This window comes from Erinaceus europaeus, unplaced genomic scaffold, assembly GCF_950295315.1.
Source record: "Erinaceus europaeus unplaced genomic scaffold, mEriEur2.1 scaffold_290, whole genome shotgun sequence".
In the NCBI taxonomy this organism is placed as follows: domain Eukaryota; kingdom Metazoa; phylum Chordata; class Mammalia; order Eulipotyphla; family Erinaceidae; genus Erinaceus; species Erinaceus europaeus.
This window is the reverse complement of record NW_026647287.1, coordinates 30,831-54,774: the sequence shown is the minus strand read 5'-3', so window position 1 is coordinate 54,774 and position 23,944 is coordinate 30,831. Positions and strand designations below refer to the sequence as shown.

At 40.7% G+C, this 23,944-nt stretch overlaps 1 protein-coding gene and 1 pseudogene across 1 annotated transcript in view; both read left to right on the top strand.

The window, feature by feature from the left end:
* LOC103125349 (syntaxin-binding protein 6) overlaps positions 1 to 23,944 on the top strand; it is a gene marked incomplete at its 3' end in the record, with an annotated part of 152,985 nt that overhangs the window by 102,762 nt on the left and 26,279 nt on the right. The gene's annotated exons all lie outside the window — the stretch shown is intronic.
* On the top strand, positions 8,380 to 8,530 carry LOC132536280 (U1 spliceosomal RNA; annotated as a pseudogene).

The window sequence follows — 23,944 nt, the reverse complement described above, 5'->3', positions numbered from 1 at the left end:
GGTGTCCTCAAATTGCATGGGTGCCTTTGCTATTTCATTGGAAGAACCCCTGACATTAGCATCTTTGGGGCTTGCTTTTTGTCGAAGTTTTGTCCAGTTGGATTTTCTAACCTGCCTGTAAAGTGTGGGCCAGCTGCCAGAGTCCTAGCAGCTGAGTACAATTAGAAGAATGGAAATCTTAACATAAGCATGTAAATGTTCTCTTTGAAGGGAGAAAAAAAAAAAAGCGACCGCAAATGTTTTAGTACATTGCCCCACCCTAAACTGTGTCTGGTACAAAGAGGGTTGGGAAAATCAGTTGTCCCATATGAAAACAGAGATGGAGATGGTGCCTGTCAGTGATTATTCAACGCTTCAAATATTTCTTCTTTTTTAGCACCATCTTCATTCCTGCTTTTGAAAGTCTTAAAATTCTTATCTTTGGGGAAGCTCTCCTCTGTAAATATTATTTTTTCTGTTTAATTTTTTTTTAATATTAGCTTAGTTTCAGCTTTCTTGAGCCACTAACAAACCCATTTTCATTGTATTTGTGGGATTATGCTTTTCGTGCAAAGTCCTCCAGCTGTCACTTCGCCAGGCTCATGAGAGACTGCTAATGAAGGTGTGTGTGTGTGTGTGTGTGTGTGTGTGTGTGTGTGTGTATGTGTGTAGAGCCTAAAGAACAGAAAAGAAAAAAAAAAGAACAGAAAGGGGTGTTAGGCAGTGGAACACCACATTAAGTGCACATAATATGAAGCAAAAGGACCCATGGAAGGATCCCGGTTCGAGCCCTCAGCTCCCCACCTGCAGGGAAGTCACTTCACAAGCAGCGAAGCAGGTTTGCAGGTGTCTATCTTTCTCTCTCTCCCTCTTTATCTACTTCTCCTCTCTCAATTTCTCTCTGTTCTGTCCAATAAAATATTTAAAAATGGAAAGAATGGCTGACAGGAGCAGTGAATTTGTAGTACCCCAGCAACAAACCTGGAGGGGAAAAAAAAAGAAAGAGCAGAAAGGTATGGATTTTGCTTTTTATAATTTCCCTTGATTAGTGATCAGTTTTAGTTGTATATCTTTGAACTGTGTTGATGAACTCTGCATGATTGTATATGTGTGTCAGCTTAAAATAAGAGAGTACCTCAAGAAAATAAACTCTGTCTGTCCTAAAAGGCACACCCACTTCTTTCCTTCTACTGCTAATATAACGTGCTTTAAGCCACACAAGCCTCGAAGATTTGTTCTTCATAATGATTATGTATATTCATTGTATACAATGAATATACTTACTGGGAAGCATCTGCAGTAACCTCTCTGAAGCCCCTAGAATAAGAAGAAGAGTAAGCTTTGAGTTTTCTTTTATTATGTCACATGTGGTAGGAATTTTTTATTTACCATCTAGACTGTGTGGTTGGGGGGAGCTTTTTACCGCTGGGGAGATATGGTGAATCAGAAGTTCATGCCCGAGTTCTGTGAAATCTTTCACATCAGCACTTCTCACTGTTCTTTGTTCCTGGTGCCTACAGCAAAGATTTAATAAGCCCTGTTTGCAAAACAGAAAAAGAAAAAGAGTGATGGCTCAGTGGAAGGCCTATTAATGCATCGGACCACTGACTATGGAATCCAAATATAGATTTTAGGAAAGGAGGGCTCAGATGAGAAGAGTGACTTTCTTCATCAATATAAACTTTATTATTTTTGTTATGAAGAGCAATTCAAGCTGAACCATGGCAGGGAGGTAGTAAGAGCAGCAAGGTGTTCTAAAAACTCCTGATTTTTGTTTGGGATTTCTTCTTTTTTTAATATTTATTTATTCCCTTTTGTTGCCCTTGCTTTATTGCTGTAGTTATTATTGTTGCTGTTGTTGTTGAATAGGACAGAAAGAAATGGAGAGAGGAGACGAAGACAGAGGGGGAGACAGAGATAGACACCTGCAGACCTGTTTCACCACCTGTGAAGCGACTCCCCTGCAGGTGGGGAGATGATGTCATGAACCAGGATCCTTATGCTGGTCCTTGCGCTTTGCACCATTTGCGCTAACCCACTGCGCTACTGCCCAACTCCCTGTTTGAGATTTCTTAGTGATAATAAATTGAATGGCTTGTCATTTTACTGAATTTAAAGAGAAAACCAGGGTAGATACACCACTTACCTTTTAACAAGAGCTACACTTAAAAGTACTGTAATAAAACAAAGAATAGAGAAATGGTATATTTAGCATAGTAGTTTAGAGGATTTTTTTTCCCATTGTGGTCATGACTGTCAAGGGCTTGTAAGTTTTGGGAAGCAAAATATGGTTTCTGCAAAACTGTGTTCTCATACATGCTCTGAGTCCTGATCACCACTTAGGGTGGAGCAGAAACTAGACAAAATTCTAGAGCTCTGTGTTAACAGTTTATAAACATGGTTTAAGGGACTTTACATTTTCATTGTGTGCTTGTCTTTTGCCCAGAATAGGGGTGTATGTAACTTCAATACCTGTTTGGATTAAAAGAGAAAGAGAGAGAGGCAGAGAGAGAGAGAGAAAGAGAGAGAGAGAGAAAGAATTTTTTACTCAGGAAAATTGAATTTTAATCCCAATTTATTTAACAATTAATTATAATGCTTATTTAGTTTTTCTGTTGCTAATCATTTCTTCTATTAATTGACTTATTTGCTTTGTGTAAAGGGAAGGGAGAGGACAGCATTGTGGTACCAGGGATGGACCCCTGGGACCTCACACATGCAAGATATGCTATTTAAACCATCTCCTTGTACCTCTGCTATTTTTCTTTCTCCTTCTTCTCCTCCTCCTCCTGCTGCTTCTTCTTCTTTATTAGCTCTGATTTAGCTAAGATGGAGGTGGCTCAAGAATAAAGTGATAAGGAATCATGGTAGTGCTGCTCTGAAAGTCACCTGTAGTTTAGTTTGCTTGAAGTGCTGGACAAATCATGAATACTAAATAACAAATCATAAAGGTGAACTGAAGTGTTGGTGGTACTACAGGGTAGGTAATATCAACCATGACTCCAGATTATCATAGTGAATATACCACAGGGGAATTATTGCAGAGTTCTAGATATCATGCATTTCCCACAGGTAGTTATTATGATAACCAGTATTTATTGAGTGGTTAATATATATCAGTCCCTGTAGTGAAAGTCATTATGTGCATTATCTTATATATAATCTATACAATAAGCTGAAAATTTTATAGGTATTATTAGTATTTCTATTCTGAAGATAAAGGATCTCAACCAAAGCCATACAATTAAGAAGTAGCAGTAATCTGTCTAGCTCCAAGGCAAAGTATTTTTATCTACTGTGCTATATTTAAAAAAACTGGCACCAACTGGAGATATATCAGACTATAAAGTATCAAAAACAGCTAATGCTTCCCTCTCTTTCATGGGCTCTAAGTTCTTGGTACAAGTAGATGATTTGGCAAGTCATATACAAAAGTTTATCAGACTATCTTATCTTGTCAGAGTTTCTAGTCTCACTGAGAAAGTCAGGGATTAGAGTAACTGAGTAAGGAGAAGTGCAATGTGTGGACAAAATTTTAAAAGTTCAGAAGGTGTTTCTCTCCTCTCCTCTCCCGGGTCAACTAGGAATACCAAAGTAGACCATCTGGGACTGTAACAAGACAGGACTAGAACGACTTCAGGAACCGACCAAATCACTGGTGAGTGCAAACACCTGTGGCTCGTGGACAGCGAGGAGCCTAGGGAGAGATTAAGTGGCTGGTAACAGTCCGGCAGTTTACCAGTTGAGACACCACATCCAGTCTGTTTCACCAACAAGGGGACAGCTGAAGGGAGGAGAGGACTCCTCTAAGACTCACCAAATGCAACTGTGAGTCTCCATTGCTACTGCCCAAAGAAGCTGCAGCAGCAGGGGGGGGCCCTGTGCTGACACCAGGGAATAGAGAACTAACAAGGAAACTTAGGAGAAGTGGCCTAGTGGTGGGGCTGTGAGAGTCTCTTTGCATAACCACTGGATTATCTCTGCCCCACCTTGCTTTATCTCTTGGTCAGGAGTCAGTAATTAAACTAACAAGCCTACTTATACTTTAAAAGCCCTCAGGCTCCCAAAACCTACAGGGAAGAGAAAAAAAAAAAAAAAACAAAAGAAGCTTTTAAGCCACTGTGCTCCAACTCAAGGATTAAAATAATACTAAAACAACTATCAATCTCCACAACTGTGAACCCTTTAATTACCTTACTAAGACACAAGTCAATCCAGGCAAGAGGGATCAGTAATTGGAAAAAGTACTCAAGAGAGGGACCTCATAACATGCTATATAGAATGGTTAAACCAACAAGAAGAAATACTGGAGAAAATAACCAGGACAAGAGTCTAGCTAACCGCCCCCCAAAATGGTGAAGCACAAAATAATGAGGTCAACATCCAAACACTAGTTAAGGAAATAATCACAGGAGTGAGTAAAGAGATTGAAATAATTTTCATCAAAAATGCAGAAACAACAAATGAGACCCTGGAAGAAAACACTAATTATCTCAAGGTTATTAGAGAGCTGAAAGCAGAAATCGCTGAGCTAAGAACACAACTAGCTGAACAAGCTAAAACAGTATCAGAACAGGGCAACAAAATAGATGAACTACAGAAAACAGTAGAGGGGAGAGAAAATAGAATAAATGAGGCTGAAAACAAAATTAGCAAGATCAAGGATGAAATAGAGACAACTAAAAAGGAAGTAAGAGATATCAAAAAGAGATTAAAAGATACCAAAAACAACAACAGAGACCTATGGGATGACTTCAAAAGAAATAATATGTGCATTATAAGCCTACCAGAGGAAGAAAGAGAGGGAGTAGAAGGAAGCATTCTACATGACATAATAGCTGAGAACTTCTTTATTCTAGACAACATCCAAGACACAAAGGTTCAAGAAGCCCAGAGGGTCTCAAACAGAATTAACCCAGACTTAAAGACACATCATATTTAGAATGCAAAGGAATAAGGATAAAGAAAGGATCCTGAAGGCTGCAAGAGAAAAAACAAAGAGTCACCTACAGAGGAAAACCCATAAGATTAGCAGCAGACTTCTCCACACAAACACTATAGGCCAGAAGAGAATGACAAGATATCTATCGAGTATTCAATGAATAAGGTTTTCAACCAAGACTACTGTATCCTGCTAGACTGTCATTCAGACTAGATGGAAGCATAAAAACCTTCTCAGACAAGCAACAGCTGAAACAATCAACTATCACCAAGGCTGCCCTGAAAGAAGTTCTGAAAGGTCTCCTATAAACAGTTAAACCACCATAAATAGGCCATCTATCAGAACACTCTAAAAATCTAAAGAATGGCATTAAAATATCTTCAATCTTTGATAGCAATAAATGTCAATGGCCTGAATTTACCTATTAAAAGGCACAGAGTAGGAAGATAGATCAGAAAACACAGCCCAACAATATGCTGTCTATAGGAAACCCACCCAACTCAGCAAGACAAACACAGATTCAAAGTGAAAGGATGGAAAACTCTCATACAAGCCAATGGCCCACAAAAAAGGTTAAGGGCAGCTATTCTCATATCTGACATGATAGACTTTAAAATCAATAAAATTAAAAAAGGTAGGAGTGGACGCTACTTAATGCTCAGAGGATCAGTCAATCAAGAGGACTTAACAATTATTAATATCTATGCACCCAATGAAAAGCCATCTAAATACATCAAACATCTACAGAAAGAGCTACAGCAATATATTAACAGCAACACAATCATAGTAGGGGACGTCAGCACCCCACTCTTTCAACTTGACAGATCATCCAGGCAGAAAATCAATAAAGACACGAGGGAGCTAAATGAGAAGATAGATAAACTAGAACTATTGGACATTTTCAGAGCCGTGTAGCCCAAGAAACTGGAATACACATTATACTTAAGTCCACAAAGGTCATTCTCAAGGACAGACCATATGTTAGGCCACAAAGACAACATCAGAAAATTCAAGAGCACTGAAATCATCCCAGGCATCTTCTCAAACCACAGTGGAATTAAACTAACACTTAATAATCAACAAAAGATTAGTAATAGTCCCAAAATGTGGAAGCACAACAGTACACTACTTAACAATTACTGGTCAAAGAAGTGGAAAGATATTCCATGTTCGTTAGTTGGAAGAATTAACATCATCAAAATGAATATACTACCCAGCGCCATATACAAATTTAATGCTATTCCCATTAAGATCCCAACCATATTTTTCAGGAGAATAGATCAAATGCTACAAATGTTTATCTGAAACCTGAAAAGACCTAGAATTGCCAAAACAGTCTTGAGAAGAAAGTACCGAACTGGAGGCATCACACTTCCAGATCTCAAATTGTATTAAAGGGCCATTGTCATCAAAACTGCCTGGTACGGAAACATGAATAGACACACTGACCAGTGGAATAGAATTGAGAGCCCAGAAGCAAGCCCCCACACCTATGGACATCTAATCTTTGATAAAGGTGCCCAGACTATTAAATGGGGAAAGCAGAGTCTCTTCAACTAATGGTGTTGGAAAAAATGGGTTGAAACATGCAGATGAATGAAGCTGAACCACTATATTTCACCATATACAAAAGTAAGTTCTAAGTGAATCAAGGAGTTGAATGTTAGACCAGAAACTATCAGATACTTAGAAGAAAATATTGGCAGAACTCTTTTCTGCATAAATTTTAAAGATATCTTCAATGAAGGGAATCCAATTACAAAGAAGACTAAGGCAAGCATAAACCTATGGGACTACATCAAATTTCTGCACAGCAAAAGAAACCACTACCGAAACCAAGAGAACCCTCACAGAATGGGAGAAGATCTTTACATGCCATACATCAGACAAGAGGCTAATAACCAGAAGATATAAAGAGCTTGCCAAATTCAGCAACAGGAAAACAAATAACCCCATCCAAAAATGGGGGGAGGACATGGACAGAATATTCACCACAGAAGAGATCCAAAAGGCTAAGAAACACATGAAAAAATGTTCCAAGTCTTTGATTGTCAGAGAAATGCAAATAAAGACAACAATGAGATACCACTTCACTTCTGTGAGAATGCCATACATCAGAAAAGGTAACAGCAGCAAATGCTGGAGAGATTATGTGGTCAATGGAACCATCCTGCACTGCTGGTGGGATTGTAAATTGGTCCAGCCTCTGTGGAGAACAGTCTGGAGAACTCTCAGAAGGCTAGAAATGGGCCTACCCTATGATCCTGCAATTCCTCTCCTAGGGATATATCCTAAGGAACCCAACACATCCATCCAAAAAGATCTGTGTACACAAATGTTCTTAGTGGCACAATTTGTAATAGCCAAAACCTGGAAGCAACCCAGGTGTTGAACAACAGATGAGTGGCTGAGTAAGTTGTGGTGGATATATATATATATAATGGAATACTACTCAGGTATAAAAAATGGTGACTTTACCGTTTTCAGCCAATCTTAGATGGACCTTGAAAAATTCATATTAGGTGAAATAAGTCAGAAATAGAAGGATGAATATGGGATGATCTGACTCTCAGGCAGAAGTTGAAAAACAAGATCAGAAGAGAAAACACAAGTAGAAGCTGAACTGGAATTGGCATATTGCACCAAAGTAAAAGACTCTGGGGTGGGTGGGTGGGGAGAATACAGGTCCAAGAAGGATCATAGAGGACCTAGTGGGGCTTGCATTAGTATATGGAAATCTGAGAAATGTTATGCATGTACAAACCATTGTATTTACTGTTGAATATAAAACATTAATTCCCCAATAAAGAAAATTTAAAAAAAGGTTCAGAAAGTGAGGGATGAATATGGGATGATTTCACTTATAGACAGAAGCTGAGAAATAAAAACAGAACGCGGAAGCACAGAGTAGAATTTGAACTGGGTTTGGTATATTGCAGCAAAGTAAAGGACTCTGGGCCGGTAGGTGGGGGTGGCTTTCAAGTCCTGATGTATGATGGTGGATGACAAGGAGCTGGGCTGGGCGTGAGAATGTTTTACAGAAAACTGAGAGATCTTAACCCTTTATCAACAACTGACTGTATTTACAGTAAAGCATTAATCCCCGGAGCCATGCCCCACTAGGGGAAGAGAGTAGGCTGGGAGTGTGTATCGACCTGTCAACGTCCATGTTCAGCGGGGAAGCAATTATAGAAGCCAGACCTTCCACCTTCTGCATCCCACAATGACCTTGGGTCCATACTCCCAGAGGGTTAAATAATAAGAAATCTATGAGGGGAGAGGATGGGATACAGAATTGTGGTGGGAATTGTATGGAGTTGCATCCCTCTTATCATAGGTTTTTTTTTTTTTGTCAGTGTTTCCTTTTTATAAATAAAAATTAAAAAAAAATAAAAAGGTGACATACTTCCTATTCACAGTAGCCAAGGAATTCAAATACAACAAAAGAGTGGCTAAAGAAATCAGGGAGATACCACAAAGGTGGTTTTCCTAGGGCGAGGCTTATCCATTGCACTCTGGATGTGCTGACCCCTGCAATTTCCTCAAATACGGGAAACTCTCGACTGCATAATTTGTGGTAGTAGAGGACTGCTTTCAAGCTCTCCCCCTGGGTCTTGGAGGTGTACTAAGCAGATATCTCCCGCAAGAGGTATATATTCAGTGGACGACTATACTACTCTGTCGTAAAAAATCATGATATTGTGTCCTCTGGGACAAAATGGATGAAACTCGACATTATTATGCTTAGTGAAATAAGTAAAGAAATGAAAGATGAGCGCTGGATGATTTCACTTCTATGTGCAATGTAGAGAAGTGATTCACATGAACTTGGAAAAAAACAGAAGCAAGTAATCTTTTTAAAACTTGTGAAAACAATGTTGGTTACCTTTGAAAGGTAGGAGTGTGGGGACACAGAACTTTGGTGGTGGGTATGGCATGGAAGCATATACTGTAATCTTACAGTCTTGTAACCTACTGTTAATCACTAATAAGAAAATGAGGGGAAAAGATTTAAAAGCAAACAGAAAGTCCTTTATAAGAGAAAAGTTAAGCAGACTAAACTTGGGCAGCTAAGGATAACAAGTAAAAGGCAAGACAGATTTATGACCTGGTAGTCCAGAACCACATACATCTTTCATTATCATTATTTTTGCTCATTTTTTGAGGGGGGGGCAGTGGTTTACAGTGCAGCTGTTGACACATGGATATAGTTTCTCATCTCCCAGTGAGAGTTCCTTCTACAACACTCTCACCCCCAGTGTAGAACCTTTCACATCAGCGTGAATCCAGCCCCCAACATTCTCTCCACATCTGCCCTTTAGTCCAAGTTTTATTTTGTGCCTCCCCTGTCTGTCCTTATCTCTTAGTTTCCATCTGTTTTAATGTGTTATTATCTTTACATGTTTATAAAGTAGACAGTCAGAAAGACACCTGTACACTGCTTCACCACTCGTAAAGCTTTTCCCCTGCAGATGGGAATCAGGGGCTCAAACTTGGGTCCTTACTCACTCTAACATGGGCACTCAGCCAGGTGTGCCACCATGCAGCCCCTTTAATTTTCATTGATAAGTGAGATGATTCAGTGTTTTTCCTTCTTTGTTTTCTTATCTCACTTAATATGGAATGAATCAATGGGTGTCTGCCTACAAGGTTGCCAGCAATCAACCAGGTAAATACAAGTATTGTCCAAGTCATAGAGGAGTTTTTCCTTGGACTTCCAGGAGGTATGCCATGGAATAACAGGGTCAGTATTATTATTTTTATTTGTTTATTTACCTTCAATTGCTGGAGCTTGGTGTTGGCACTACGAATCCACTACTGGCAGCTATTTTTCCCCTCCCCCCCTCTATTTTATTAGATAAGATAGAGAGAAATTGAGAGAGGATGGGGATATGTATATGAGAGAGAGAGATGAGAGAGAAAGACACTTGCAGACCTGCTTCACCTCCAGTGAAGCCAACCTCCTGCAGGTGTGGAGTGGGGACTTGAACCTGGGTCCTTGTACTTGATAACGCAAACACTTAACCAGGCCTACCACTGCCTAGCCAGCACCGGGTCAGTGTTTGTTAGGTTCTTTTTAAACTAAGAATATTTAGAAGTGAATGATATTTAGGTTAGATCAATTCTCATTAAAATGAGCAACTAGGGAGGATTTTTTGAGAGAAGGTAAAGGAATGATCACGATTACTCTTACTCATGTATGGAGTTTAAAGTCTTAGGCAGGCTGCCCGTTGTCTGGTCCTTGGCTATCCCACACCCACTCTGAAGACAGAGACCTGGGAATGGTGATCTCTATGACTGGTCCATTATAGGCATCATCAGTCCTAAGTGTCTGTCTGTCTGTCTTTCTGTCTGTCTCTCTCCCTCTCTCTCTCTCTCTCTCTCTCTCTCTCTCTGCTTCCAGGGTTATTGCTGGGGTTCAGTAATGGCACTATGAATCTGCTGCACCTGGCAGGCATTTTTTCCATTGTATTGGATAGGACAGAGAGAAATTGAGAGAGGAGGGGGAGGGGAGGGGACGGGAGGGGGAAGACAGCATAGTGGTTATGCAAAAGAGACTTTCATGCCTGAGGCTCTAAGGTCCCAGGATCTATCCCCAGCAACATTATAGTCAGTCTCTGATCTCTCTCTCTCTCTCTCTCTCTCTCTCTCATTAAGAAAGAGAGAGAGGAGGTAGAGATACAGAAGGAGAAAGAAAGACAACTTCAGACTAGCTTCTCCACTAGTGAAGCGTGCCCTCTACATTCCTAGAGCTGGGGATTCCTGCCTGAATCCTTGCATAGGTCCTTGAGCTTAGTACTATGCATGCTTAACTGGGTGCGCCACCATCCAGATCCCCCTAAATGCATCTTCTGGCAGCCTTAGCAGCCTTAGTCTATGTCCTGTGTATATGTCAAATCTTGAGGACAGAAAACAAGCTCTCTGTTCAGTACACTTCCTTTGGAGGTAGAAAGGTTCACCAAAGCATAACAGCTTTTCAGAGCATAACATTTCTCAGTAGCATCTAGGAAGGGTGGCAAATAGTTAAGTTCTCTCATTTCCAAGGTAGTAGCTGTATTTTTAAAAATATAGAAATGTCATATAAATGTCGAGTCCTCACATTTTCAGGGATACCACACTAAGTTTTATTTTACCCCGAGTGATTTCATTCCAGATGGGGATATTGTTCCTGTTTCTTGTTTCATCATGTGTGAGCCAGAGGCAGAGCACTGAGAGGGAAAGTAGTAAAATCAGTCGTAGAGAATCTAGAAAGACTTATCAAGTTTATTTTCTGACAGAACAGTAGAGAGATGCTTCCTTGTGGCTTTTTTCCTGCACAACTTCAAAAAAAAAAAACATTCATTCCTCATGTGACTTTAGATATAAGAGCAAAAAGCACATTGAGGCACAGTGAGGGCTTTTGAAACTCAAGATTTCATTTTGAGTGTACTTCTCATGGGGCATGAATATGAAAGTGGAGGATTTATAAATAGTGCTAGAAATATATATTCCAGATCCCCCCTGCTTTACTGGATGCATGTGTATTTTTGGAAAGTTGGCATTAAAGATCAATTTACCAGAACTTCTCTGAAACCAAAGCATCCTTGCGAGTGTTTGAGGAAAGGAAACAGGCCCTTGAAATGCCATGTCAGCAAGTGTCATCCATCTCTTACTGACTCTTGGCTCTAGAACGCAAAGCTTGGGGTATTATTGTTGTTGTTCTTGTTATTACTTTTATAAAGGAGAACTGTAGTAGAATCACCATCCTTTGGGAAGCAAGTCAAATTAAGATGGCTTTTATATGTCAATATTAAAATAAAAATTTCTTGGTTCATAAATAGAGATCTAAGTGCCATCTGTCACTAAATTTCCATTATGATGGAACATGGAAATCAGGAGCTGATTCTTTCAAGTAATTTTAATTGAATTAAAAATTATATTTGATGATAGATGTTTTGACATGTGGAGATTGTTCTGGGTTTTTTCTAGTATAACTTTGATTTATATTTATTTTTTTGAAATGGCAAAACCACTAATCTTTATTGGGAGGAATATGTACCTCAAGATCTTGGTTAGAATATGTAAATGTATTTTCATAACTTGTTAAGCATCATTTCTACATTTCTTTTTTAATTTTTTATCATCTTTATTTATTTATTGGATCAAAACAGCCAGAAATCAAGAAGGAAGGGGAAGACAGAGAAGGAGTGAGCCAAAGAGATACCTGCAGCACTACTTCACCACTTGCAAAGCTTTACTCCCTACAGGTGGGGGCTAGGGGCTTGAACCTGGACTTGTGCATTGTAACATGTGTGCTCAACCAGGTGTGCCACCACCCAGCCCCTATTTCTACATTTTAATAGATTAAGTAGTTAGTGGCATTACAAGGCATACACATATATTTTCTAGTATACTTTTTAGGTATAAATTATTCTACAACTTTGGTAGAATGTGACTGATAGTTTTAGACACTCTCAATGACTTCTCCTGTGTAAGATAAAGCCACTTTTGCAAAGTTAGCTAGTCAGATGCATGCTGAAATCAACTATGATGATTTTTTATTGATTCAGTCAAGAACAAGCCCATTGGATACATTGGATAAGTGGGGTACACTTCCACACAATTCCCACAGCTAGAATCCAGCATACCATCCCCTCCATTAGAAGAAGCTTTCCTATTCTTTATCCCTCTGGAAGTATGGACCCAGGATCATTATGGGGTACAGAACATAGAAGGTCTGGCTTCTATAATTTCTTCTCTACTGGACATGGGCATTCACAGGTTGATCAATACTCCCAGCCTGTTTCTGTCTTTCTCTAGTGGGGTAGGGCTCTGGAGAGGTGGACACACTGGTGAATTCCTCTGCCCAGGGAAGTCATGTTGGCATCATGGTAGCATCTGGAACTTGGTGGCTGAAAAACATTAAGATATTAAGCAGAACAAATTGTTTAATAATCAGGAACCTAAAGGTAATGATATAGCAAATGAGACCTAGGTCTTCATTTTTGAAAAAGTTAGCAAGTCTATTTTAGGTATATTCTTTTTTTTTTAATATTTATTTTATTTATTCCCTTTTGTTGCCCTTATTTTAGGTATATTCTAAGGGACCCATGACTTTACTAATTCTTTCATGAGCCTGACAGCTAACATGCAGCTGGGCTAAAGGTATTGTCTGGGGAGATGGTGTCAGAATTGGAAATAGGACTAGGAAGCTAGATCAGGGAAGAGAGTAGCTTCCCAATATGGGAAAAGTATATATGGGAAAAGTATACCATTAACTGTAAACCCCATCAATTTGATCTGAGGCCCTATTCAGCACAGGAGTCTGTGTGACCTCTGCAGCACTGTAGTTCTGAGCTCATATTCTGTGGTCATAGTTAGGAACATTCTAGGCTGCACTCATTACAGGACCAGTCTTCCTTGAGTGACAGGGTATATCGATCCAGTCTCTCTACATTCCACACTGAGGGCAAGGTCCTGGAGAGGCCCACAAGTGCTGTTCCTGATGGAGAAGACCTGCACTCTTGGAGAGAGGGAACTGTTAGAAGTCTAGGCCCAGTAGCGCAGCAGGTTAAGCGCAAGTGGTGCAAAGTGCAAGAAGGGCTGCATAAGGATCCTGGTTTGAGCCCCCAGCTCCCCAACTGTAGGGGAGTTGCTTCACAAGCGGTGAAGCAGGTCTTTAGGTGTCTATCTTTCTCTCCCCCTCTCTGTCTTCTCCATTTCTCCTCTCTCCATTTCTCTCTGTCCTATCCAACAATAAAACAACAAGGGCAACAAAAGTGAATAAATAAATAAATAATAATAAATAAAAAAAGAGGTCTAGGCCCATCATATTTATGTGGGAGTCCCAGAATTGCCTGAGTAGGACCCCAGATAATGGGGTGACCTGGTAGAGGCCAAAAGAGCCATCATTGAAATCTGCTGGTCTCATGACTTAATCCAGCTTTTGTAGTCCATACTTTACCTGACAAGGTTAGCTTAGAGTGATTAAGGGAAGTGAAATAGGAAGTAGGTGTGGAGAGTATCTAGGTCTGAGCAGAAACTATTTGATTAAGTACTTTATGATTAAGTACTTTATAGAAACTATTTGATTAAGTACTTTATGATTAAGTACTTTAAGTACTTTCATTTGATTAAGTACTTTAAGTACTTTAGGTCTTTCTGCTTGCTTGCTGCAATTATTGAGTCACTGTAGACTACTGTGCACTCTTACTTTAAGGTGTACATTTTCCCATCACTTATGGATACATGTGTACATGGGCCCTACCTCATGGGCCCTGCTCTGTGTCTAGGTGCTGTGTCTTTGTTCGGAAGTTTGCCACCCGAGATGGAATTAAGGAGTCCTATGAGGATATGGAATATAAAGGAACTCTATATTACTTTCAACCTTCCTGTACATCTATGAGGAAAGGTCTCACCAGAGTAATGGAGCTGAAAGTTTGACGTTCCAGGCCTGGTGGACTATGACAATTTCTTAAAGAGAACACAGCCTTTGATGGAACAGGATTTTTTTTTGGTAGTAATTTCCCCCCATTGAAACACAGCTTGCTGTTTTGTTCTTTCATTTGCCAATTATTTACGAGCTTGTATTGTGGGGAAGTTCCAATTGAAAAACATTTTTAAACAGCATTCTTCTTGGGGAGGGTAGTCTGACTTTTCCATTAGCCCTTGCAGAACAATTCCTGGCGTATTTAGACATTATGGAAGAACAAATAACTGACCAGTGAGTCAACTCGCAAAACCAAAATAGTGCAAATAAGATTTTGCTGACCAATTCTAGGCAAGCAATTGCAGTAGATTATTTTTCGGGTACACACTGAGGGCCATGTTTTGGAAGTTTCAGAATACATAAAAGGAGTCTTTAAACTGGACTTTCTATGTCTCGACAGTTGTCTTAGAGCAGCCCTTCAGTACACTGTTTCTCTTGTGAGCTAGCTCAATGGCTCAGGATGTAAGCTTTTGTTATATCCTCAATAAATCCTGCAAGAGGACTGTTAAGAGACATTAGGTGAAATTGACTTGATCTTAATAAAGTGGGGACTTAATTCAATTTAATTCAATAAGAATTAATGCCAATGTGAGTTAATTAGTTGTGCTAAGTGTGCTGTATGTACTAATATAAGATGTTAAACAGAAAGGAAACAGGATATGGAATATAAAGGAACTCTGTATTACTTTCAACCTTCCTGTACATCTAAACCTGCTCTAAGAAGCTTATTTAAAAATAATAGATGCTTACAGAAAACTTCTTTAAGTAGAGGAAAATAAGAACTGACAACTCCAATATTCAGGAACAATATATTCATATATATAATTTATTTATTATTGCATAAAGAAAGAGATAAATTTTGAAGAGCGAGAGAGATAGAGAGTGAGAGACAGAGAAACACATGCAGCCTTGCTTTGTTCGTGAAGCAGGTGGGGACCAGGAACTTGAACCTGCCTCCTTGCTATTGCAATGTGTGCACTTAACCAGGTGCAGTGGAATAGCATAATGCCAGAGATGATGATCATAGTGTGGAAGCGCTCGCGCCCCATGAGGAGCTGGCCAGTCTTGCAATGATGTTATTCCTCGTGCCCACCTTTGCTGCAGTTTTTATGAGATGTTCGTGAAATGACAGAGTGCGATCGGGAGTAACGCCAAGATAGACTGGCTGGGCTTCATGCAAGATTCTCGTATCGCCAAGCTGCACATTAAGCTCACGCGAGGCCGAGGCATGGTGTAGATGGAAAACAGATGATACCGTTTTGCAGTGCTAGGGATTAGTCGCCATTTTTTACAGTAATCAGATATCAGAGACATGTCTTTCGTGAGTGTTTCCTCGAGGATGTCAAACTTGGATGGCTGAGTTGCACAGCAGATGTCATCGGCGTAGATGAACTTCCTTGAAGAAGTTTCTGGGAGGTCATTGATGTAAATATTAAATAGCATAGGAGCCAGAACAGAGCCCTGGGGGAGGCCACTTGAGATAAGTCTCCATCTGCTAGACTTGTCACCCAGATGCACCCGGAATCTTCTGTTTTGGAGAGAAACGAGATAGTGTTGGCCACCCATGGAGGCAGGCATCTTGAGATCTTGACTAGGAGACCACGGTGCCAGACCGTGTCATAGGCTGCTGTGAGATCAACAAAGACAGCACCCATCTTTAAATTCTTCTGGAATCCATTTTCAATGTAAGTTGAGAGGGCCAGGGCTTGTTCACAGGTAGATCTTCCTGGGCGGAAACCAGCTTGGGCGGGTGATAGGAATTTCTCTGTAAGAGGAGAAATACGTGAAATCCTTTCATGATACGCGGTAATAAACCTTCCCCATAAAGGAGATATTTCTATATCTGCACAGAACTTTGCCCCTTCAGTCTGCAGGTACGGTTCCTCTTCCTCATCCATTTGGTAACTAAACTCCAGTGTGCAGACCAGGACTCTTATCTGCTCCTCACATTGCAATGATCTCTCCATAATATGCTGGTACAGGTCACTAGTTTTAAAAAATGTATCCATATAAAAGGCTGGGGAAGGGAGTCGGGCGGTAGCACAGCGGGTTAAGCGCACGTGGTGCAAAGCGCAAGGACCGGCATAAGGATCCCGGTTCGAACCCCGGCTCCCCACCTGCAGGGGAGTCGCTTCACAGGCGGTGTAGCAGGTCTGCAGGTGTCTGTCTTTCTCTCCCCCCTGTGCCTTCCCCTCCTCTCTCCACTTCTCTCTGTCCTGTCCAACAACAATAATAACTACAACAATAAAACAACAAGGGCAACAAAAGGGAAAATAAATAAATAAATATTTAAAAAATTTAAAAAAATTTAAAAAATAAAATAAAATAAAGGCTGGGGAAGTAGTTTTGGGGGGGCCATTGCCCTGTTCACACATGTGATGTCCTGGGTTGGATCCTTGGTACCACATACGAATAGCAAGGAAGAACTCACAGATGGTGAATCAGACTTTTGTTTGTTTTTGTTCTCTATTGTTTTGTTTTCCCCCTTTGTCCATCTCCCTATCACTCTCATTCTAAAACTAGAACACTGTTGGGCCAAGAAAGTATCCCAGGGTATGTGTGGACATCACAGCCTGGATTTGATCTTTTTTTTTTTATTGTCATTGTTGTCATAGCTGCTGTTGTCATCATGGTTGGATAAGACAGAGGGTAATGGAGAGAGGAGGGGAAGACAGAGAGGGGGAGAGAGAGATAGACACCTGAAGACCTGATTTCACCACTTGTTAAAGGGCCCCCTTGCAGGTGGGGAGCTGGGGGTGAACTGTGCTCTTTGCACCATGTGCGCTTAACCCTCTGTACTACTGCCACACACCCCTGGATTTGATCTTTGCACTACTTTTTTTTTCTTTACTTTTTTTATTTATTTTTTTATTTAAGAAAGTATTCATTAACAAAACCATAGGGTAGGAGGGGTACAATTCCACACAATTCCCACCACCCAATCTCCATATCCCATCCCCTCCCCTGATAGCTTTCCCATTCTCTATCCCTCTGGGAGCATGGACCCAGGGTCATTGTGGGTTGCAGAAGGTAGAAGGTCTGGCTTCTGTAATTGCTTCCCCGCTGAACATGGGCGTTGACTGGTTGATCCATACTCCCAGTCTGCCTCTCTCTTTCCCTAGTAGGGTGGGTCTCTGGGCAAGCGGAGCTCCAGGATACATTGGTGGGGTCTTCAGTCCAGGGAAGCCTGGCTGGCATCCTGATGACATCTGGAACCTGTACTACTTTTAAAAACATCCTTGGTTGAGGCCAGGCAGTGATGCAGCGGGTTAAGCGCAGATAATACAAAGCATAAGGACCCATGTAAATATCCTGGCTGGAGCCCCCGGCTCCCCATCTGTATGGGGATCGCCTGATTAGCAGTGGAGCAGATCTGCAGGTGTCTTATCTTTCTCCCTCCCTATTTTCCCCTCACCTTCAGTTTCTCTATCCTAGCCAAGAAATCAAAATAATGGCCACAGGAGCAGTGGATTCATAATGCAGGCATTGAGCCCCAGCGATAGCCCTGGAGGCAAAAACAAAAAAAGAAGGAGGAGGAGGAGGAGGAGGAGGAGGAGGAGGAGAAGGAGAAGGAGAAGGAGAAGGAGAAGGAGAAGGAGAAGGAGAAGGAGAAGGAGAAGAAGAAGAATCTTTGGCATAGTAGGTTCAGTCCTCAAGGAATTTCCTGGTCTGTCCTCATCCCTGCCTGCAGGGAGCTTTGGGAAGCTTCAGTAGGCCCAAATGAAGATGTTACAAGTACATGGACAGCAATCATAAGTTGAGCTTATTCACTATATTCAGGCGTGCTAGATGTGTGCTTTTTATTTCTTCTGTTTTGCTTTGACTTGCTATTCTTAATGTCTTGTCCCAAGCATTTTCCTGCTATGAAGCTTAGATGCCTTCTCATGATGTTTTGCATGAATGCTCGAATATTGACTTGAGTTCTTCTCTGAAATCCCTGGACAGGACTCTGCTTTCTTGCCGTAACTGAAAGAATAGTCAGTCCAGTGTAAACTGTATCTGCTAGCAGGAGCTCTGGCTACCCAGAAATTAGGAGTTTCAGGAAATCAGCATTCCAAGGGAAGTCAAAAGAATGTTGCCTCCAAGTTTTTCCATTGACTGAATAACTCATAAGCACTTAGTGCAGCCTGAGCTTTCCCACCAAAATATTCACTGTTCTTTTCAGTTCAGATCTGGAAAAAGGGCTTGAGGGATGTCTGATCTCTGAAAGTCTGTGGTAGTAGCAATACAGTTTGCAAAATAACCCCAGGGACAAAGCCAACAGGTCATAGGGGAGGGGAGGAAGTGTGAAAAGAGTGATCTCAGAACTATGAAAGTATCCATATCCTTGGTTTGGGAATTCTTCAAGCAAATGAGAAAGTCCTCTGCTGTGAATGCATGTGGAAAAGTTTAGGAAATGGGACTCACTTAACCCTTCAAAGACCAGAACTGTTTGCATTCTGTTCTGCCATATCCCCCTTTTCTGCCTTCTAACCATCCCTGCCTCCCACTTCTTTTTTTGTTGGGATAGAGTGTGTACAGAATTTCAGTCACCACAATTATTAGTTCATGATGTTTTTTTCCCCAACAGCAGATAACATTAGGTATGTTCAGAGTGGGTGTGTTCAAGCTATGGACTAAGATGTAGTCTCATTATAAGGCAGTGGATGACCCAGTTTCATGTGTTGGACTATTTTTTTTCTATCACTTTCTGTTATTATTGGGAACTAGGCTTTTTCCAAGTTGTTGCTATTAATCCCCTCCCCTTTTCCTCATATTTTCACACACAGAGAACCTAAACTCACTAGATGGCAAGGGAAGCAGTGAATTCTGTACCTTTGCTGCAAGTTCCAACCCTAGAAGCTGTTTCTGTCACTTCTTATCCTTCTCTGTCCATGACATTGAAAACAAAGCCTTAGTAAGACAATCCTACCTGTGCAGAGAGTGCTTATGTGGAAGTGAATGAGGCAGTCTAATACCCCTGGGGAGTTGGAAGAGGGTTTTACATCCTCTGGGGAATTTTCAGAACTGTTGATCATGTTCTTATCCACTGCACCTAGTTTTTTAAAATTTATTTATTAATTTATTTTTCAAATGTGAAAAGCAGATTTCTCCTGGAGGCCTACCTAGATCCAGACATAGGCTTTTCATTAGTTTCCCCAGGGAATATTCTAACAATATAGGAAAGATTGTTTTGTTGTTGTTTGTTTGTTTGTATGTATAAGTTTTTGTTTGTTTTGTTAAGTGTTTTTCCAGTACCCTTTAGCCCAGGGACTTGGAACATGACAAGGAGGAAGACACCCCCCCAAAAAAAAAAAAATCAGCCTGGTGATAGGATTAGGATTTCTTCATCTTTTGTTCACAAATGCAGACCCATCTCAGGTTCCTGGCTATCAGGGGTAGAAATGGTGATGGGTGAAAAGAAATAATTACATAGAAAGGATGATAAGGAACAAGAAACAAATCTTGCTGTGCAGCCCAGTGTTGGCAGTGGGCTGGGAGCAGAGCCACTAGAAGCCCCCAGCAGGAGTTCAGTGCCCTCCACAGCCCCTCAGGAGCTGTCCTGCAATTGTTTGGCAATCACTATCTCTACTGAGCTTTTTATTGTTCACAAGTGGCGGGGAGCTATTGCCAACTAAGATCCTGTTTCTGTTTTGTGAAGAGTGCCTGGAGCTCAGGGAAGGAAAGGTCATGTGGAGAGGCAAGGGACATTAAAAAGGGTAGAAGAAAAATGGATTCTGTCAAGTTGTTTTGTACAACTCTCCTTCCCCACCCCATCTCTTCTTAAAATAATTGGTTTAGGACTATAATAGAACTGCCATCAAACAAACCCTGAGAGTTGGTTATCTAGGATGGAGACAAGTAAGTAAAAGTGTTCCCGATGAGATCACGGGGTGAGAATGAAAAGAAATATTGATTCAGAACAGGAGTCAGCTTGAACAGGGAAGAGGGCTAGAGATCTTTTATTTTTTTTAATCAATAATATCTTGACACTAAGTACTTACTTCAATGTCAAAATGGGTTATATGATAAGCATTAGAACATGTAATACTCAACTTTTATTCAATTTTTATATTGTGTTTAAAGGTAACAAGATACAAATCCCACAACAAAACCAAGATTGCACATTATCTTCTAGGCATTAATTATTAATTTTTTCATAGGGTTGATGAATGAAATCAATGAAACTATCCATTTAAGAATAAGTGATTTTCTAATCTATAGTTTTCTAAACATTTTTCGTTATCTTTATTTATTGGATAGAGACAGGCAGAAATCAAGAGGGTGGGAGGAGGTAGAGAGGGAGAGAGACAGAGCAACACCTGCAGTTCTGCTTCATCACTTGCAAAGTTTTTCCCTTGCAGGTGGGGACCAGGGGGCTCAAACCCTGGTCTGTGAGCATTGTAGCATGTGCACTCAACCAGGTGCGCCACCACCCGGCCCCTCTAATCTATATCAATGGCACAATTCCTGTGATTTAAGTTTACTTTCCTATTAGTATATTTTTCTTTTTTTAATTTTTTTATTATCTTTATTTATTTGTTGGATAGAGACTGTCAGAAATCGAGAGGGAAGGGAGGGGTAGAGAGGGTGAGAGACAGACACCTGCAGCCCTGCTTCACCACTTGTGAAGTTTTCCCCCTGCAGGTGGGGACTGGGGGCTCGAACCTGGGTCCTTGTGCATTGTAACATGTGCGCTCAACCAGGTGCACCACCACCCAGCCCCTATTTTTCTTTAAAATATTTATTTGTTCATCCCATGCGAGGTAGAGAGAGGAAAAAAAAAATCCAAGAAAGGAAATCAACAGTTCTACTTGGCACATGCAGTGCAAAGGATCAAACCCAGAGTCAAACTTCTTGGGCCTATACTCTACTCACTGAGCTATATCCCTTGCCACTATTTTCTTTCTTCCCTTGCCTTTTATTTTTCTTTCATTTTTATTTCAGAGTCTATATAATTTTATTCTTTATAGACTAGTAACTATCTTTTTTCACATTTATCAATTTAAGTATGCCTAAGACATGTGGTGTTCTGGTCACACATTTAATAAAAACTCTAGGTACTGTGTTCTTTACTTTTGATAGCAACAGGGAAAAATTGAGAGTGCAACGGGAGACAGAGAGAAAGAAAGATACATAAAGCATTGCTTCATCACTCATGAAGCTTCTTCCTATAGCTGGGAACCAGGGACTTGAACCCTGGTCTTTGTACCTGTTACCACATGCTCACATGTGTGCCCATATGGTTGTACCATTGCCTGGCCACCTAGGTACTATGTTCTTTTATGGTCATTCATTCTTGCTCACCACTTACTTTCAGTAAAAATGAGCATATACATAATAGTTGCCTTACTCACATCGGCTGCTTCCATAAATCTATCCAAGCAGATATCTAACCACCCCCAAAGGAGAAAGAAGTCATGAAATCTGAGTCAGATTGGGAAAAAGGGAAGGAATGAATTAGATGGACCTAGAGGAGGGAATAAGATGCCTCAATATATTACTTTTGAACCATGTAAATGGTTGCTGGTGCTCACGTGGGTGTCCTCGTCACAGAGGTAAGCCACTGGCTTTCCCGTCACCAATTCTAGGGATCCTATGATGCAGAAAGAAACACCAGGAGAAATTCAAGTATGAACTTCCAGTTTATTCGGAGGAAGACAAAGCTTATATAGCAAAGTGGAACAGAGAACATTTTCCACATATGTCAGTAATCATAGGTTTTCAAAAGGTCAGTACCCCTATGGTGGGGAGGGCTAGGAATGACGAGAATTGATGAGATACCAAATGGTCAAGGCAATTAGTTTCCATGATGCAAGAGACATTAATTATCTAAAGGTATTAAGAAAAATATGTTGGTTAAACCAGTAGAGTGAGATAAAGCAGAGAAGGGCAGAGTAAATCATGGTGATCAAAGAATCCAGGAAGTGAGGTGTGGGGGTCTCACTGTTATGTTACTGGCAAGGCAGTATGATGGAATGTATACTTTGTATGTGATCAAAAGATGGTGAACTTATAGTGAACATAGTGAACTTTAAGTGGACTTTCAAGCAGGCAACCATTTGTTCTGCAGCAGGGAATGAGTTAAGTGTGAGAGGTTGTAGGCCTCTGTGAAGCCTGGGAGTACTGACAAGGGAAATTGAGTCAGAAAAGCGTTTCCCTCTAAGCTCTATCCTTGAAATGGAGAGACTGACAGGTGGGGTGTCTTTTCAGACCTCCATCTCAAGGATGGGGGAGTTCCCCTATTCTCTAACATGCTTTCACAGAATCCCACAAATGATATTGTACATTCAAAATAAAATAAGGAAAAAATAAAATGTAGAGGAGTAAAGAGTCAATTAGCCCTGACAGCTCTTGTAGGAGACTTCAATGCCCTTGCTTACGGGTCACCATCAAAGGGCCATTCCATTCCCATTGGGTTGGCAAATGTCTTCTAGATGCCCAGCTGAGTTACCAGGCTCTCAGATTCTCTTTTCTGTTTAACAACGTCATTCATACTCACAGAGCTCAGACTTCTTGCTATTTCCTATAGGCTTCAACAATATGAGTTGCCTATTGGGCCAAATAGATTTCTGCTGAATGAAATTTGAACAGTTGTAAGGTAGGTAGCATTTTGTGAGAGAAAAAAAAGCCCCATCTTGAAAAGTAAAATATTTTTATAACCCCTGGCATATAAGAAAATTGAGGAAAACTAACCAAGCGTGGCATCATCAGCTTGAAACCTTCATTTGCTGTGTGTTATATCATAATGCCAAAATTCGTTCACTTTGATTTGCATCTGCTGCATCATGGTTCTAATTTTTAATATTCTTAAACACTACCTGTTCAAGCTGTTAAAGTCCAGTGAGTGCCTTTCCATACTCAATCAAATGCCCAATTACCAATTTTAGGCTCTCGACATATTTTTAAATGGTTGAACCTAACCCAGCAACTAGAATGTTAGACGGGTGGCATATCTCAAGGGAAGTGAGATTCAAGTGCTCTCACTCAGGAACACTGTTTCCATGGCATCAAGAGGAATTCAGGCATATCATCTCTGCTTTCTTTACTTTTTTTTTCCTCCAGGGTTATTGCTGGGGCTCAGTACCTGCACCATGAATCCACTGCTCCTGGAGGCCTTTTTTTCCCCCTTTTGTTGCCCTTGTTGTTGTGGCCTTGTTGTGGTTATTATTGTTGTAGTTGATATTGCTCATTGTTGGATAGGACAGAGAGAAATCAAGAGAGATGAGGAAGACAGACAGGTGGAGAGAAAGATAGACACCTGCAGACCTACTTCACTGCCTGTGAAATGACTCCTCTGCAAGTGGGGAGCCGGGGGCTCGAACCGCTATCCTTACGCCGGTGCTTGCGCTTTGTGCCATGTGCGCTTATCCCACTGTGCTACTGCCTCATCTCTGCTTCTATATCAAACCTTGTGCGTTGTCCCCATCAGGTGAATGCTTGCTGTTCTTTTGAGAAAAAGAAGCAAACTGAGGGCAAAGAGGAGTTGTTGGAACTTGGGCAGGGTGCTGGAATAATTTCCTTTTTAAGAAAATAATAGTTCCTTTGTGTTGAGGTCAGGAAACAAGACCAGG